The following is a 19,134-nucleotide window of genomic DNA, read 5'->3' on the forward strand; positions in this document are numbered from 1 at the left end:
ACGACGTCTTTAGTAACTTTTAAGGGTCTTGAGAGTGAACTGTGCATTGTGCCAATGGAGGCCTTTCTGAGCCATCAGATTTCAACTAAAATATCTTCATTTGTGTTCTGAAGATGAACGGAGGTCTTACGGGTGTCTAACGACATGAGGGTAAGTAATTAATGACAGAATTTTCATTTTTGGGTGAACTAACCCTTTAAATGGCTTTCTTTCAGCATTAAGCACTTTTGTTAGGCTAACTTAAATAAATTAGCTGGTCCAAAACATTGCAAATTAGTTGGGCTGACAATATTAAATTAAGCTGTGCCTAATCATAGTAAATAAGTTGAATCAACCTTAATAAATTAAGTTGATTACGTAAGTACATTAAATTGGAATAACATAATTGCATAATGCTGAAATAAAGCAAGTTAATCATGTGGAAATACTTTCCATGATTTTTTTATGTTCATTCAAAGAGTTATTTTTTTGAGTGTATTACAGGCTTAGTTACTGGTGTGAATCGAGCTACAGTAAGGAGCTAGATTTGCAAAAATGTATTTTGGATCATTTTAACCAAAAAAGGTTACGGACTGCAGCTTTACTTAACTGGGAAAAAAACTAAGTGTGGAATGTGGGACACTTCATGCACTCGACTGTCACAGCTTTAATTACATCGCTTTAATTACATTTAGGCTTATTCTTAATGTTACCGTACACTCAAAAAAATGCTGGGTTAAAAATAACCCAAATTGGGTTGGAAATGGACTAACCGAGCAATTGGGTTGTTTTAACCCAGCGGTTGGGTTAAATGTTTGCTTAAAACAACCCAATTGCTGGGTTAGTCCATTTCCAACCCAACTTGGGTTATTTTGAACCCAGCATTTTTTAGAGTGTAGCTATATGCTAAGGGCAAACGTTAAATTTCAATCAATCAAGGTGGGTTGCAACGTTATGCAATGTTGACGGTTTCCTTAAGTAAATACACAAGCTGTACTTTCTACACCAAGAAAAATAATAATAATTAGGAATAAAGTCCCTGGAGACACGTGTGTATTGGGAATGAGTGTCTGATAGAGGTGACTGTCACGCATCAGTGCTGCTGCTGAAGGACAGACGAGCGCTTTGTCTAATGAAATGAAACGCTGCCCATCATAAGGCCAATGTTTTTCCCATTACACAAATGCATGCCATCACACAGCTCACTGTGCCAACAGGCAATATTCATTAACAATAGTGAATGCATTAGAGATCTTGTGCTGTTATTATTAATATAGGCAAGTGTACAGTTTTAAAAAAGACTATTTTTCATTGTTAATTCATGATATAGGGTACAATAGGGCTACACATTTCCTAGACGGCACAAAAACTTGCCTCCGCACTTTCAAAACATCCTCTTTTCAAGATGCACGTGGAAATTTGGCTGATCCGTAACGTGATCGCGGACAGCAGCGCAAAGTTGATTCTGCGCTAATAGTTGATGTTTTATAAAATGTTGTAGCAAATGAGAATCGCTAAAATTATTGAATATATTTTGAGACAAATAATTAACATGTTAATAAATATCTGGCTGACTTTTCCATTTGTTGACATGACATGGTAAATATCATTAATTATGTTGGGTATATATTTATAACAAAATTTTAAAAATATGATATTAATCATATTATATAATAAAATATAATGTATTGTTACTACTGTAAAAGCAGCAAAGGAAGTTGGAAATCTGACGTTAAACCCATATTGAACCTGTACATTTATAATAAATGGCGAATGGAACGAATGTGTAAATAACCAATTATGTGAGGTGCATCCAGTTTTAAATCAGGAGTTATTCGTTATTATTTTGAAAATAGATATGACCAGGTTGTATATACAAGATTCCGACATTCAAGACTCACTCATTCATATTTATAGAAAGGAAAGAGAAACCGGTTTGTGATTTGTGTAAGAATTTCACAAGTGTAAAACATATTTTAATAGAATGTCCTTTTTTAAATAATATTAGACAACGGTTTTATTCAGAAAACACATTAATGGACATTTTTAAAAAGGTTTAGAATTTCTGTCAAATATCAAATTTGAATGATTCTATGTAATTGTTGTTATTGGTATATATGACTGATTTTGTATAGTGATTGTCTTTAAGATTTTTTTTTTTTTTAATTATTGTAAACAATGTATTGAAGTGATACTGCTGATTGGCATGAATATAGCCATTGCTGCTGATATGGCATTCAATCATAAATAAATATATGTTACTATTGTAAATCTATATTCAATTATTATGGGATCTCCTTCAATGCTTTCAAAATCGTTAGCTTTTAAAATAATTTAAAATATATTTTTATAATAACATATTTTAATGACAGTATATTTATTGAACAAAAAATGTATTATTTTATTCATCAAACTTTACTTAAGTGATTGTTTTGAACAAGTTTTAATTTGCCCCGTGTGTCTGTAACCCCCCCCCCCTCATATTTATATATATTTTTTTAAACAAAATAAACCACTTTTATGATTTTTTTTCCCAACCAAATCTGTTGCTCCGTCAATTTTCAATACAAACATATATCTTTTTTTCTGCAATCATACACTATGGGAGAAGTGAAAAGGGTAACACTTACTACGACTACAACTTTAGCCGCAATAAACTAATAGTTAATAGTTTATTAATAGTTAGTAAGGTAGTTGTTAAGTTTAGGTATTGGGTGATTATAGGATGTAGAATATGATCATGCAGAATAAGGCATTAATATGTGCTTTATAAGTTCTAATAAACTGACAATATCCTAGTAATATGCATGATAATAAGCAACTAGTAATAGTGAGAATTGGACCCTAAAATAGTGTTACCATGAAAAAATAAGGGTTGCCTTAAGCTCCATTAACTAATATTAATTATAAGCAACAACTTGAAATGTTGCAAATGTATTAGCACATGTAGAAATTATTATTAGTCAAGATTTATAAATGATGTAAAAGTGTTGTTCATTGTTATTTTAAGTTATCTTTGAACCTTTTGGTAATGTACCGAACAAGCTGTGGTTGTTTGACACATAATACAAGCATTACCTAACAATGAGCGTACATTTGTTACCGCATTTATTAATCTTTATTAACGTTATTTCATACAAATACAACTAGTCATTGCTAATGCATCAGGTCCTTCTTTTGATTTGGATAATGTAGTAGTAAATGTTGTAATGAACAGTAACTAAGATTACTAAATGCATTAGAAGTGTTTGCATTGTTAGTTCATGTTAACTAATGCTAATAAATGGAATCTTATTGTAAATATATATTTGTAACGCAAATGACAATAACATACACCTGTAACCTAGCAATGAAAACAAACGCATTAAAGACAAAACATGCCTCTTTTATAATCAGCAGTTTACTGTAACTGAACAGTCTGTACTAATCTTAAACAGATATATCCAAACTGCATTCAAAATGGCAAGCATAAAGCAACATTAATACAGAAATGTTATATTTAGAGAAGACATTACCTGCTGTGATTGGATCTCTATCTCTCAGAGCAGTTTAGAGCCAAAGACAGTCCCGTCTGTAAGACCGTGTGTGTGTGTGTGTGTATCATTACAGGCCGCCTATGTCAAGGATCCGTCCTTGTGAATAATGCACAAGCTTCTCTCGGAAACCCTGTAAGTAAAAACCAGCCGGGTAAACTTGACTCACTTCATTTGCTCTGAGTAGAGAGCACTGCTTGTCGCTGGCTTTAAGGGGTTGGTATAAAAAAGCGTGGCCTCCATGAGGACGGCTTTGTTTGGCTCTATCTCCAGGCAACAGAGATGTGCCGTTCTGCCTGCTGGTTTAATGGCTGTGTTGTAGGCTTGTTTTGTTATTAGATGACGTTTTAATGCACAAATGTCAGTAGGTATGCATGCTGTTGTAACAGCATTGTTGTGGCTACTATAAGTTTGGTTAACCTTTGCCCTTTCTAGTTATCACTGACAAAGGGATGGATTTTAAACTCATCTTTTTACAGTATGTGATTTTTACTCCATATAATAATTTTCACACACAAAGAGAGGCAATCCGTTTTATTTAAATATCCCTTTCCATGCTGATAATTGGAGACTTAAAATTGTCCGGTCATGACCTAGATCTTACAGTAAGTGGAAAAAACCGTTTCCCTGTTAGATAAGTAGCAGGTATGCCGTAGTATCGTCGTACATGGAATATGATATATCTGACAGCATGAATCCCAACTAGATTTATTTTTGACCTGTTAAGTATAAAATTTCACTTAATCAAAATATCACTGTATTTGTCATTGCATTTTAGCACCAAGAGAGGGCAGTAAACGGCCTTGATGATTATTAACCTGATTGATGATGCAAAAGAGTTTATTGCATCTTTGAAGTTAGATTTATTTTTTATTTTTATGTAAATCACTTGAAATACAATTCCTGCAGAGGAAATAAATATAATATGAACAATTAAGATGTGCTTTATCTTTAACCTCTGGTTTCACAGAAAAGGCTTAAGTTTGTAAGCATCAGAATTCATCCTGTGAAAACCGTTTTGAAATCGGACAACGTAAATTATTTTAGCGGGCTCCTTGCCTATTCCCCTATCCTCCCCTAAGAACTAAGGTCTTGGGTCCAAGGTCATTTTCACGTCCGTTCTCAAAAAGGGAGGTGACCAGTCCCAGACTAAAATGTTTGAGCTGTCTTAACTGAAAGCAACTTGCACTGGAATATCTTAAAATGTGTCAGTGCCATTGTTTTGTCTTAAGATGCACATTTATAAAAGCTACTTAAATGCCCAGATTGAACTAAGGCCTAATCCTGTTTTAACCTAAGCCCTGTCTTGTTTTAAACTGCAGCTTTGCTTGTTTTTCATCACCTCAATCTTTAATCTCTGAGTCATGTGTAAAGTTGGCTTACTCAGATGTCTAGGTGAGTTATGACTCATTCACTGTCACGCAAAATATCACTGCATTTGTCATTGCATTTTGCTACCAAGAGAGGGCAGTAAACTGCCTTGATGATTATTTACCTGATTGATTATGTATGCACAAATATTTCTGAAGCATGCAAATAAAACTCTTGTAAATCAATTGAATATTGAACATCTTGAAAGTTGAAATGTTAAAATTAGTGGTGGGCATAGATTAATTTTTTTAATCTAGATTAATCTCACTGTAATCTTGGAATTAATCTAGATTAAAATGGCTCATTTGAATTCTGCCGAAGGCATTCAGAATATGTGTGCTCGTAAGTGATCGTTTGTCTTTTTGTAGTTTGAATAATAAATAACTTCTGTCCCTTTAAGACCCGACGCACGCATGGATGCCAAACACTGTTCTGGTGAGCTGGTTACGACTGTGTTTACGTTAAAACTCACCAAGATGGGCATTGAGAAATTTTTGAGTGTATTTGACCATTAAACTGGAAAAAGGAGCTCATTTTTGAACTATGACAGAGGCGGCTTTATTACGGTATGTGTGTGTGTTCTTCAGATGTGAGCGCGAAATCTGCGGGAATTAGTAGAATTAACGTTATGTGCAACCCCGTGTGAAATTCAGACCGGTCACACCAAAACTAACACGCTGTCATGAGGAAAAATCCAGCAGAACACGCGTTCGCAATGTTCAGAGGATTAAACGGGACTGAAGTCGGAGAGGAGAGCAGCTGATACCGATACTGTAGAAAATGAGTATCGTATCGTTTCAGATATTTCACTATCGATACATAGCGAAATATGGATATTTTTGACAACACTAGTAGGCATCCACACAGGTTCGAAGACTCGTTCTCTCGCCCCCTACAGTGCAATTCGGCTAGGTGTACATCCGCGCTAAAATATCAAGGTGAAAGTCATCATAGCTTGCGTAGTATAGACCCAGCTCCCAACCCAACTTTGAGAATAGATTAACGGTGATATTTTTTTTATCGCCCGATAAGAGTCTCACGTTAACGCAGCACGTTAACGCCGATAACGGCCCACCACTAGTTAAAATCTTTGTTTTCTTTACCGCCTCAAACTTTAAACTCTAAGGCCCTGTCCACACGAACACAGGTATTTTCAAAACCGCAGCTCTTTCTACGTGGTTCGGCTGTTCGTCCACACGCAAACGTAGTATCCGGCTACTGAAACCAGACTTTTTTGAAAACTTCGGCAGCGCTTGAATTCACCACAGAATTAATTATGAAGCAAATACAATTTTAGCTGTAAAGCAGCTTTAAAACACATTCGTCATTACTCAGCTCAATGTTGATTCAGTTTTGTTCAATGACAGTGTCAATTTAGCAACGTTCATTAGTTGTTAAAGAACGTAAAGGTGCAGTGCGTTAATTTTAGCAGAATCTAGCGATGAGGTTGCGAATTGCAATAACACACCACTCACCCCTCCCTTTCAAAGCACAAATACCCCTTTTCCACCAAGGCAGTGCTGGTGCTAGTTCGGAGCCAGAGCCTAGTTTCAAATCGGTTCTTTGTGTTTCCACACCCAAAGCCCCAGCTCCGAGCCAGGAAAAGTGGTTCTTAAGTAGCAGCACCAAAACATTGCTGGGCTAGAAGTAAGAACCGATTACGTCAGGCGCTGGGGGCGGGGTCAACAAGACGAACACAAACTCGAGATCCGCCATTTTTGAAATAGCAGCTAATGGAGCTAACAGCTGCTGCTCGTTTGTAATCTCCGTCTATACAAATTAAGGCGAACTGCATGAATGCGGTGGATTCGCTGTGTTTTCGTTGTGTTTTGATGTCACTGTAGGATCGTAAAGCCATGTGAATCAATAGTAACGCAACGTTTGCATTGTTGATGGAAGGATTGTTCGAGATGCATCGGCGCTGTGCAGACCGATCGCCGTATGACAACGAGTCCAATGAGAGCAGACGACTCCTTATGCTTTTGATTCGCTCATGGGGTGTTTTGATATCATACACTGATTGTCTGCGCAGCACCGTTGCATCTCGAACAAGCCTGGTGTGTTTGTGTTTCCCGCTGCCTCGCTAGCGTTGCTTAGAAATAGGAGACGTATACAGTAGAGCCCGACCGATATATATCGGCGGCCCGATATTATTGGCCGATATTAGGCTTTTTCCAAACTATCGGTATCGGCATTTATGATGGCCGATAAATGAATATTTAAATAAAACAACAAAAAAAAACTGGACGAAACACCGCTCAAACACATTGAGTGTTGGCGTTTCATAGTTTGTCCACCAGAGGGCACTCTACAACGTGCCGGGTTGGCAACACACAGCTGATCCAGCAGAGTCATGCTGAGTGCTGCATTCACAACACAGATCATCCGTGAAGTGCATGTAAGTTGGAAACGAGACATACATTGCTTGAATAACAATTAAAAGAACATCCCTATCAGTTCTCTTAAATCAAATAACATGACAAAATTTGTAACTGCCATGTCCAGTTTTGCTGTTACATGTAAGCCAAGAGAGCTGGTAATTATGTTAGATTGTTACAGTTGACTGACTAAGTTTAACTCGGATAATGTGACTGAATAAGATGTATTTCTTTAATAGTCTGACAGTTTGACAGCATGAGACGTATCATCTCTCCCCTGCCCGTTATTTTGAAAAAGTATACATATTTCTAAATGATGATTTATCATAGACGCTAACCACAAAGCTAGCTAATTCCATGGCTATCAGTGGGAGACCGCTAACATTAATGCGCCTTGGAAATCACAACAAACTTATTCTGCCTAAATAAAGTAATGATTACTGTATTTATAACTAGTATATTTGTAGTTCCAGTCCCTGCATTGTAAATCGTAAGTTAGGCTCGTGAAGAGTGAACGAAAGTGCGTGACTTCGTTCAGACGCAGCATTAACAAGTCAAATAATGGATTTACTGCATCATCATAAGTAGTAGATTTTAGAAGGCAGGCAGCAAATGATGATTGAAAATGGTTTGTTGTAGCTTGATGGATAGAATTAAAAGAGTGCATGTAAAGGGATAAGCAAGTTGACATTGTAATTATAAGGTAGCTCATATTTATACTGTATATAGTTTATATTTTGCTCTTGTTGTTATTTATCAGAACTTCTAGAAATTAAAGGGTTAGTTCACCCAAAAATGAAAATTCTGTCATTAATTACTTACCCTCATGTCGTTCGACACCCGTAAGAGCTCCGTTCATCTTCGGAACACAAATTAAGATATTTTAGTTCAATCTGATGGCTCTGAAAGGCCTCCATTGGCACAATGGTACGGTTCACTCTCAAGACCCTTAAAAGGCACTAAAGATGTCGTTACAAAGTCCATCTCACTACAGTGGTTCTAAAATAACTTTATGGAGTGACGAGAGTAGTTTTTATAGCTTCGAAGCGTTATGAATCAGTGAGTCGATTCAGCAGTTTGGATCGCCAAATTTCAGCCGTTTGGCGGTTTGACACGCGATCCGAATCATGATTCGACTCACTGATTCAGTGATTCATAACGCTTCGAAGCTTCATGAGGCCGTGTTTTGAAATCGTCATCGCTATATGAGTCGTTATTTTGGGTTTTTTTGCGCACAAAAACTATTCTCGCCGATTCATAAAGTTATTGTAGAACCACTGTAGTGAGATGGACTTTGTAACGACGTCTTTAGTGCCTTTTAAGGGTCTTGAGAGTGAACCGTGCATTGTGCCAATGGAGGCCTTTCAGAGCCATCAGATTTCAACTAAAATATCTTCATTTGTGTTCTGAAGATGAACGGAGGTCTTACGGGTGTCGAACGACATGAGGGTAAGTAATTAATGACAGAATTTTCATTTTTGGGTGAACTAACCCTTTAACTGAATATTGTTTTTTCCAGTCTTGCTCACATTTATATTTATAAAGCTTAAAACATCTATTAATACTGGTAATTTTGATTTTTTGTTTTGTTTTTGTTATTGTGTTTTCGTCCAAACGACTTTAAGTTTCATTATCTTAAAGGTCCTGTTCTTCGTGATCCCATTTTTCAAACTTTAGTTAGTGTGTAATGTTGCTGTTAGAGCATTTATAATACCTGTAAAATTATAAAGCTCAAAGTTCAATGCCAAGCGAGATATTTTATTTAACAGAAGTTCCCTTTCAAAGCCTACAGCGAACGGCTGCTTAGGACTACATCCTGGTACTTCCTGCTTTAATTACGTCAGTAGAGCAGTATGTCGACTAACCTCCGCCCACAAGAACGCGCGAAAAAGGGGGCGTGGTCTTGTTGCTCCCGCGTGGAGAATAGGAAGTGTTGCGTTCGGTTGTGTTCGTATAGTTTGTTTGTTACCATGTCGTCGAGACGCTGTTATTTTCATCCCGGAGTCAAGTCACCTTTGTTTGGCTTTCCCAGGGCCGCTGTACTTAGAGATCATTGAGCGCATGCATCCCCGTTATGGTGAGAGGCGTGACCTTTCCGGTAACGTGCGCTCTGCGTGCGCTAAGCTGCTGTCCAATCACAACACGGGAACCGCTGGCACAATCAGAACTCGTTACGTATTTCTGAAGGAGGGACTTCATAGAACAGGGAAATCTTTCAAGCCGTTTTGAGGACAGTGAAAACAGCAGTATACAGATAAGTAAATTGTGTGAAAAATACTGTTTTTTTACACGCGAAACATGAACACGTTATATTGCACACTGTAAACACAATCAAAGCTTCAAAAAAACACGAAAAACGGGACCTTTAAGTTTGTATTTTTATACATTTTATTTATCAGAACTTTAATATATTTTTATGTTCCTCTGTTCTGTTGTGACAATAAAACAAACAAGTTTATTTTTAAACTGCATTATCATATTATTTTTGAGAGGCTGAGGGATCATGAATAACTACAAATAACTAATGTATAAGGGAAATCTGTTTAAGTGTTTTTTACGCGTTTCTGTTATTTTATTTATTTTTTTATTTTTTTATATATATCGGCTGATATATCGGAATATCGGATTTTTAATCAAATATTTGTATTGGTATCGGCCTTAAAAATCCTTTATCGGTCGGGCTCTAGTATACAGTGACATAAGACCTGGCTCTGTTGTGGCTCTCAGCATGTGGAAAAGCAAACGGTTCTTAGAAGGCTCCTCAGTCGAACCAACTATGAACTGGGACTAGCACTGGCTCTGAACTAGCCCCCGGTTCATTCTGGTCGAAAAGGGGTAATAGAGAAGCTACGGTGGCCGACACAGGACAAAGATGTGGTCGTCTGAGACAGCAGAGAGTAGCTAGCGCTCTGTGGAGAAGTTTGTCCCTTTAGGGCTACTGTGGAAACATGACGGCTCATTATGTAAAGTCTTTATACAACACTAAAAACATAGTTATGTATATTATATTGCATTTCTGTCAATAGATCCTCATAAATACTACACACTGCCCTTTGCCTTTAAAATTATATTTTCATTTCCCAGTCATCCCAAATCCCCAGTGTCCCATCATCCCTGACCGTCCAAGCTTTTCTATCTCGAGATGAGACAGAACGAGCCGGAGAAAACGAGAAGGTGTTGGGCTTCTCAGACCAGAAACCAGATCCTTCCCTGTCTGTGTAAGTGTGAAGCAGCGGTGTGTGAGGAAGCTCTGAAATGTCCCTTAGATCACCTTTCCCACACAAGCAATTTGCTGATGGTCTTTTGGCGAGGATATTAATGTTTAATTTAGTGACAGATGCACTTAAGCATTTGAAGCAACACCAAGCAAAACTATAGTGTGCAAAAGGTTAAAAGAAAGCCTGGGTTTTAATGCTCAAAAACACATGATTACAATTGAAATACTCAGAATACCGTTGTCTACATTAATCTGTAGCCAAAATAGCACAGAACAAACAAAACAGGCTCAATATATAGTCATTTATTAGATAACGACAGCATCCTGGGTGGGTGACCATGATTTCGCCAAGTATTACGTGTTTCTGGATCATAATGTTTAGTTGGTCCTGGAGCAAACAAACATAGCCATTATTCCAAACCCTAACCAGGACGTTGATCTGGGAACACGTCCTACTCAGCAGAATGACACACGTCCTACTTAGCAAAATGATGGGATATATATGATGCATCCAGACCAGCCGTCACCTTACCCAGATAACCTAGATAAGACATGCAGGTGACTCGAGGTGCAGCGGCATTTTAGTCACACTCAGGGCCGGCCCTGACCAATTTGCTGCCCTAGGCAAGATTTTACTTGGTGCCCCTTGTATCAAGGTTTAGCACTACATGTTTTCAGTCTAAGTTGCGGAAACACTGGTACTGTTTTCTTTTTTTAATGCATTGATGTTTTTTTGTTTTTTTTTATTGTTGTTGTTTTATATGATGTCCAGTCCATTCTATCCCATCATTATGTTCATGATATTATTATTATTTTTTTTTTTTAAAAGGCTGATGATAGTTAAACTATACAAAAATAGCACCTATGCCACATTATAGCCTAAACACAAATAACAAGTAATTGCATCTAGCATTCATGCACAAACTATTGAGAACTAGCAAAAGTGTTTGTTTTCCAATAGATGGCAGCAAACTTCCACTAATATGCACATTCATGTTTTTTCACCAAGAATTAAACTGAGAAATTTAGATATTTAATGTGAAATTTACATAAAATGTTGCTATTTTAAATAAACCTGTATATAAATATCATTACTAATTTCGGCAAATACAATTTAAAATGTCCATTTGTCCCCTTAAAACTGCACAACTGTAGAGTAAAAACATTAGGCTATTAAAAAAATGATATTACATGCTTTTATTAAAAACAGACATGATTTTGTTTTTACAAAATACACTGTCTGTGGCCACTGGGGAACCCAGAACAGCTGCTTGCATATAGTTTAAGGTAAAACTGGAATTAATTAGCGTACATTAGTATTTTACTACTATGCAATTAAATAAACAGTTCATTCATCACATCACTTTACCTCTGTCTTTACACTGCAAAAAATGCTCTTCTTATTTAGTAATTTTTTTCTTGTGTCCAGTCCAAACATCAAAAAATTCTTAAATCAAGATGTATTTAAAACGACATTCGATAATGTTTTTCTTGTTTTGTGGGGGAAAAAATAAAAAAGAAGTGAGTTTTAGCTTAAAACTAGCACAATTATCTGCCAAATGGGGTGAGAAAAATTATCTTATTTCTGTAAGGGACAGAAACAAGATTTCAATCAGAAACAAGATTATTTTTCTCACCCCATTGGCAGATAATTTATTTGTTTTAAGCATAAACTCACTTAAGAAAAAATATTATTTTACTTATCTAGTAAATGCATCTTGGTTTAAGAGTTTTTAGATATTTAGACTAGAAACAAGACAAAAATACTAAATAAGAAGAGCATTTTTGCAGTGTTTCCCTTATCTTGCCTGCATCAGAGGGCTTCTGTTTTTTGACACTACAATTCGGCCATCTGTCATAAATTATCAGGCAACTTTCACCGTGTCTACACCTGGAGCGAGCGGCCAAGCACCCTAAAAAATGAAAGCAATCCTGTCTACATTAGATGCGGCGAGAGGCGACGCGACACAGCAAATTCCCAACGTTAAACTGATAGTAGCTCGGCGGGGGAGATTGATGAGGTGGACCGGTAAGACGCAGGGGAATCGGTTACGTTTTTTTGCGCTTTATTTGGTAATATTTCAAATTAATCTGAATAAAATAGTATCAGTAATAGCCTACATTTTGGCGCCCCTATGGATGAGTGGCGCCCCTAGCATTTGCCTATTCCGCCTATGCCACGGGCCGGCCCTGGTCACACTGAATGTATTTTGATGAGTACATAGATTGTTACCCAGATAGCCAATGACATCTGGCCCTGTTGTGGCTCACATCTCCCACATTCTTCTGGCCCGCATACGGCAGGGAATGACTGTTTGACTCGACCTGATTGCATATCCGGACCTCATCTTGGCCAAATATGGCACTTCTGGCTCAGTTCTGGCAGCGGCAAAGGTCACATAGGCCACACGCAGCGCGCCACAACTCGCACTAAAACCGGCTTGATGTGTGTGGGCCAGATACGGATCCAGACTAACATTTGAGAGCAGTGGCTCCTGTGCCACTAAGATCTATAGATGGTGGCGCCAGCACCTGATTTGTTGGCGCTGGTGGAAAATCCATCATAAGGTTAATTTAATCATTTTGTTGATAAGTGCAGTTACTAGGGGTGTAACGGTACACGTATTCGTACCGAACCGTTTCGGTACAGAGCTTTCGGTACGGTGTGCGTGTGTACTGAATGGTTATGAATGCAATCTTTGACAGTTAACAGTCGGCTTGTTTAAAGCGCGGAACACACTTCAATCCGAGTTCCCACACGAACATATTGAGTATTCAGTCCATTTTATCACGAAATTCAAACGATAAATGCCGTTTCAACGCTCTATAATGTGGCGTGACTGATAGACGCGTATCAGTTCAACTTCAAGCGGCAGCGCGCGGCACGCAAGAGAACGCGATCATCTCTTCTAAAGTATAAACATAAATTTATATCTTAAGGTATGTTGAGAATACATTACAACTTACTGAAACGTATCATATGTTGTGTAATCTTCGCTCCATCGGTGTTTCAACCGCGGAAAGACAATAAAACAATGTCATGTAGAATCACGTTTACCTCAGAAGTCATTCAGTGTCCACTGCTGAGTTCACTAGAGAAAATGTTTTCCAAGGATGGCCATATTATGTAAAACTTGGTGGAATTCCTTGTATGGGCACTTCTCCAGGAAAAGTGTGTGCAAGAGCGAGAGCGCGCCCATCAACAAGCTTTGTTCCGGTTACAGGAGCCATCGGCAGCGCTTTGTTTTTAGACCCCAACATCAACAATGTCACTAAAGAAGTGTGTTTCTGGTTGTGAGGGAAAAATAACCATGTTTAGCTTCCCAAATAAGCAGTTTTCAGCATATCAGAGGGAATGTTTGTCTTTCTGTTTCTAGGCTTTCTCCAGTAATTTCACAATCACTTTCAAATTATTCAAAATACTCAAAATATATTTCTGAAACGTAGGCTTAGCCTACACGTACATCATGCTAAAACTGGCAACTTTCATATTCAAGTAGCCTGTGGAAAGTGTCATATATGAAAATAAATATATAATTTGCTAGTTAGTTCACATGCATTGTTTTACAAACTGCATCAAAAGTTTGAAATAATTAAGACTTTTTAAAATGTTTTTGAAAGAAGGCTGAATTTATTTAAACAAAAATACAGTAAAACCACAAATATTAATACAATTTCCAATAGGCCTAGTTGTTTTCTATGAGAATGTATTGTAAAATGTAATTTATTTCTGTAAAAGCTGACTTTTCAGCATCATTACTTCAGTAAGTGTCACAAGATCCTTCAGAAATCATTTTAATATGCTGAATTTTTTTCATATAATTTTTTAAACTTTTCCACTCTTTGAGCTCTATTCCATAAAATTACAGATGTCTAGATACTATAACCACCAAAAAGGCACCCTAAACAGTCCACATGCTGCACTACACATTCTAAGTCTTCTAGACCATAGCATTGTATACGGTCTGATAGGTATTGAACTTAATGATATTAAACTACAGTGTATGGAAAAGAGAAATCAAAATTTGTATTAAAAAATATATATATATATTTGCCATGTGCACCAGGAAAGACAAATTATAACCTGAAGAAGTATGCCAGTCATTCAGTATGATAAGCATTTCAATGAAACAATTAAAGCTACACTATGTAACTTTTCCGTCCACTAGAGGTCGCCTGTTCAAAACAAAGGCGTAGTTTGATGACGCCACGTTTGAGCGCAGAATCTTGGGACATGTGGTCTTCACCTCACAGCCGGTGGGAAACAGTCAGGATAGGACTCGGGCAGAAATCATGTTCATGGATGCGTTTATTAACATTACTGTAGTGAAGCAGAGCAGGACCGAGTGTTGTGGAGCTGAGCAAGGCCGCAGGAGCGATTGAAGAGCGGGACTGTTATTATGGCATAGTCGCTGGCGGGACTTTTATTATGACACGGTTGCCGGCGGCACTTCCTCTTCTCCAGTGCTGAGTATGAGGTAACGCAGCTCTGTTTATCGTATTATATATATCTGAGTGTGTTGAAAAGGAAGTTATGACGTTCGCTCGGCAGCTGCTATGACACTTGTTCACACTGCAGTGAGAGTAAAGTGTTTCACTGAATAAAACCGGAGACCGAGGGTGACGCAGATATGACGCAATCGACAGGCGACTCCCTCACACGCATAGCTCACACGTCCCGGCTCCTTGGTTAAAATAGCAATTTTCTCACGATTTACAAATAGTTGAAAACATTTGGGATATTCTAAGTACTCAACTGAACAAAATATATAACACTGGCCTAGTGGTTTCTGGATGTTTTACTGCAAAAATCCTACATAGTTCACCTTTAATATAATTCATATTTTTGCATAAATAGCTTCGGTGTTTAAAATTGCCCTGTGTATAATGAGCTGATGGGTTTATGGTGAGGTGTGTTGCAGACCACGTGTGATGGGCCGCTTTGTGCCAGAAAGTCCAGCGCCACTTTTTTGCCCTCCACCCCTGCACGAATTTATGTGTGTACGTGTGTTTGTCATAGGTGTGTGTGTGTGTGTGTGTGTTTGTCTCTTTTGCTCCGCCCACTGCATGCCTCCACGAGTTCGGCTGTTTTTGGAAAGAGTCTTTAATAAATCTAATAAAACTAAAGACTTTTTTGAGATATGAAGGATGCAATGCTACTCTATAGGTACTCAAGATTAACATGAGATTGGCAGAAACTGTGTGTGTTACCCTGCTTTAAAAATACTGTGTCTTCAGTTCCTCAAAATAGCAATGCTCCTGAACACACCTGGTGTTCAGACCAGACGCCCATGGGTGAACAGATGCGCCAGTGCATTTGATATTTAAACAACATGGAGCTGGACGTGAACATGAGAACTGCGTCCGGCTGAAACTAGCAAAAAACACATTGCGTTGTATGATCGGGCCCCAGATGTTCCTGCAATTATAAATCACCCATCTACTCTTTTTCCAAACTGTCCTTGCCTTTAATACATTCTGTTTTCCAGAGGCAGAGCGACATATGTATGTATTTTAATGATTTGTTTTGGTTAGCTGAAGCACTTTGGAGAGGCTCTGTGTTGAACACATGCTGTGATGTTACATCTGTCTGTGTTTCTATGATCAGATCTTCATGTCTATCAGCGAAGGTGCAGTAAAGGTGTGTTATAAGCTCTAAGATGCTCTCTGGAAAACTGGCAAATGGAAGTGTGTTTGAATCAAGGATGTGGTTTTTGCTCAGACCTCAGCTGACCTGCTTTATAAATGTTTACCTGGATGCCATTCAAAGAATCTTGTCTGAGACTCATCCCATGGTCAGAAATGGAAACCTTTCTTTACATGAGCTAATTCAAACCATGTCTACTTTTAGTCTAACGTTTCACTGGTTTTGGCGTGTCTCCCCAGACTTATTTTGGGTTTATTTAGGTCACGCTAAAGCAACACAAGCAATGTTTTTTCCCCTCATTTGGTGAAATATTTAAGGTGACACATGACTGTTACAGATTTCAACAAACTCTAGTAGTGCTGGTTGTAAATCACCAGTTCAAATACAGTCCGTAAAACATTGTTTGCATACAGTATGACTAAGACTATAATTGATGGCGTATACACTGGCATTACTCTTTATTTTTTTAGGTGTGTTAAAGGGATAGTTCACCCATAAATTTAAATTCTGTCATAATTTACTCACCCTCCAAACATGTACAAAATTCTTTATTCTGCAGAAAAAAAACAGATGCAAAATGTAACTATATTATTGGCCATGCAGCTCTTAATGTAAAGTTGGATATATAAGTATGCCCATCTTCATCGACATACAAACAGTTGCTATAGGTGATATAAATTAAATAGCAAATCTCAACTGCTTAATTGCTTTTATCATTGCTAAATATAAACAACCCGTTCTCACTTCCAAATCAGTGTTGGGCAAGTTACTGAAAATTAGTAATTAGTTACAGTTACTAGTTACTTCTTTTAAAAGTAATTAAATTACTTTACCAATTACTGATTATCAAAAGTAGTGAGGTTACTAGGGAAAGTAACTTTTAAGTTACTTTTATGTCTGCTTTTTAAATGTAAATATGAACAGTACTGACAAGTCAAACACAATTAACATAATTTTTTAGATATATTTATTGAAACCAACAGGGCAAAAGGCCTTCAAATCAAGCAGTAGTGCAGTGTTTAGTGTCCACCAGCAGCAGTGAGAGTTCCCTCGGCACAGCTGGGAGAGTTATGGCCTTTTTACACTTGCTTACTTCATCCGTTTTCTCTGACCAGATATCTATCCGATTGTGAAAAGACCAGAAGTAAATGCCTTCTCATTTAAACAAACCAATTCAGAAGGTGCAACATGCATCGCCACAAATGAGTAAAGCAAGGCAACACGCAACCTGCCGCAAGTGAAACTGAAAGTACGTCTTATATGCTCAATAACACAATCATCTTCATTAAAACTAATGAAACTAAATGATCTTAGCAGTGCTTAGTTCGCTCTCTCATATTCCGGTCTTTGATCTTTTAACTGATAAATAAAATACAGCTCATATTTTTTGCTTTCGTTGATGTGAACTCCGTTAAATGTTCATATAGCACGGGAATTGAAGATCGGATTGTTTTCGTTTTGTGGAGAGGTGTATGGTAAGACAACCTGCATGTTATTATTTTTATTTTTTTAGATTGTGTGGCCCGTTTCGTTTGCGAGCACCTACGCCTAACCTCAACTTAAAAAAAATGCCTTTTTACTGTGGTGGTGATGGTGGGGATAGTAGTTTAAACTAACATTGTGATGCTTGAAGTGTTTGATATCTGTTGATTTTATTATAGGCAAGACAAGTCAAGTGTTGATTTGAGAGGCTAAAGCGTTGGGCTAACTCGCTGTCAGCCGCTGGCCGCTTGGTCATCACTTTAAAAAAACTAAAACTTTCATGGAATGAAAAGAATAGGACTAAATTCCCAAATTATTTTGTATATTTAATATCGACATTAAAGGGATAGTTCACCCAAAATTGAAAATTATCCCATTATTTACTCGCCCCCAAGGCATCCTAGGTGTGTATGACATTCTTCTTTCAGACGAGTACAATCAGAGTTATATTAAAAATGTCCTGACTCTTCAAAGCTTTATGGTGCGTTCACACTGGACGCGAATGACGCGATTTGCGCGAGTCATTTACATGTTAAGTCAATGCAGAGACGCAAATAGGCATTCTGCGGCGCAACTCGCGCGAATTAAAGGTCCTGTTCTTCGTGATCCCATTTTTCAAACTTTAGTTAGTGTGTAATGTTGCTGTTAGAGCATAAATAATACCTGTAAAATTATGAAGCTCAAAGTTCAATGCCCAGCGAGATATTTTATTTAACAGAAGTTCCCTTTCAAAGCCTACAGCGAACGGCCGGTTTGGACTACATCCTGGTACATCCTGCTTTAATGACGTCAGTAGAACAGTTTGTTGACTAACCTCCGCCCAGAAGAATACGCGAAAAAGGAGGCGTGGTCTTGTTGCTCCCTTGTGGAGAGAGGAAGTGTTGCGTTCGGTTCGGTTCGGTTGCGTTTGTCGCCATGTCGTTCAGACGCTGTTATTTTCATCCTGGAGTCAAATCACCTTTGTTTGGCCTTCAGGGGCTGTAGTTTGAGTGAGTTCATCTCCCCGTTATGGTAAGAGGCGTGACCTTTCCGGGCAATGTGCCCTAAGCTGCTGTCGAATCACAACACGGGAACCGCTGGCACAATCAGAACTCGTTACGTATTTCTGAAGGAGGGACTTCATAGAACAAGGAAATTCTCAGGCCGTTTTGAGGACAGTGAAAACAGCAGTATACAGATAAGTAAATTTTGTGAAAAATCTGAACTTTGGCGGATATTCGTTTATGTATGATCAATAATACAAAAGTATAAGTAAAAGGTATAATAAGCTATACATGAAATAAAGCAAACAATTCAGTCAAACATTCAAAGTCAGTGCTAGTCGGTTACAACTGTAACGTAAAGTTATAGCCTAAAAATAAAAAAGAAATGAAACTTCGCTTTGCCCTCAGCCTAAACGATTTGCCAGGGAACAAATTATAGATCCATGAGACCAAAGATCGCCCGTTTCATTCACACAAGACGAATTATAGTTCGAGACACCACAGAAACAACAGAGCCAGCGGCAGACGGCAGAAGGACTGGCCG

The 19,134-nt window shown here is 37.9% G+C and overlaps 1 long non-coding RNA gene across 1 annotated transcript in view; it reads right to left on the bottom strand.

Moving 5' to 3' along the window:
* LOC307117027 overlaps positions 1-19,134 on the bottom strand; it is a 527,365-nt gene that overhangs the window by 326,206 nt on the left and 182,025 nt on the right. The gene's annotated exons all lie outside the window — the stretch shown is intronic.

The sequence above is a fragment of the Gobio gobio genome (assembly GCF_949357685.1).
Source record: "Gobio gobio genome assembly, chromosome: 20".
Taxonomy (NCBI): Eukaryota; Metazoa; Chordata; class Actinopteri; order Cypriniformes; family Gobionidae; genus Gobio; species Gobio gobio.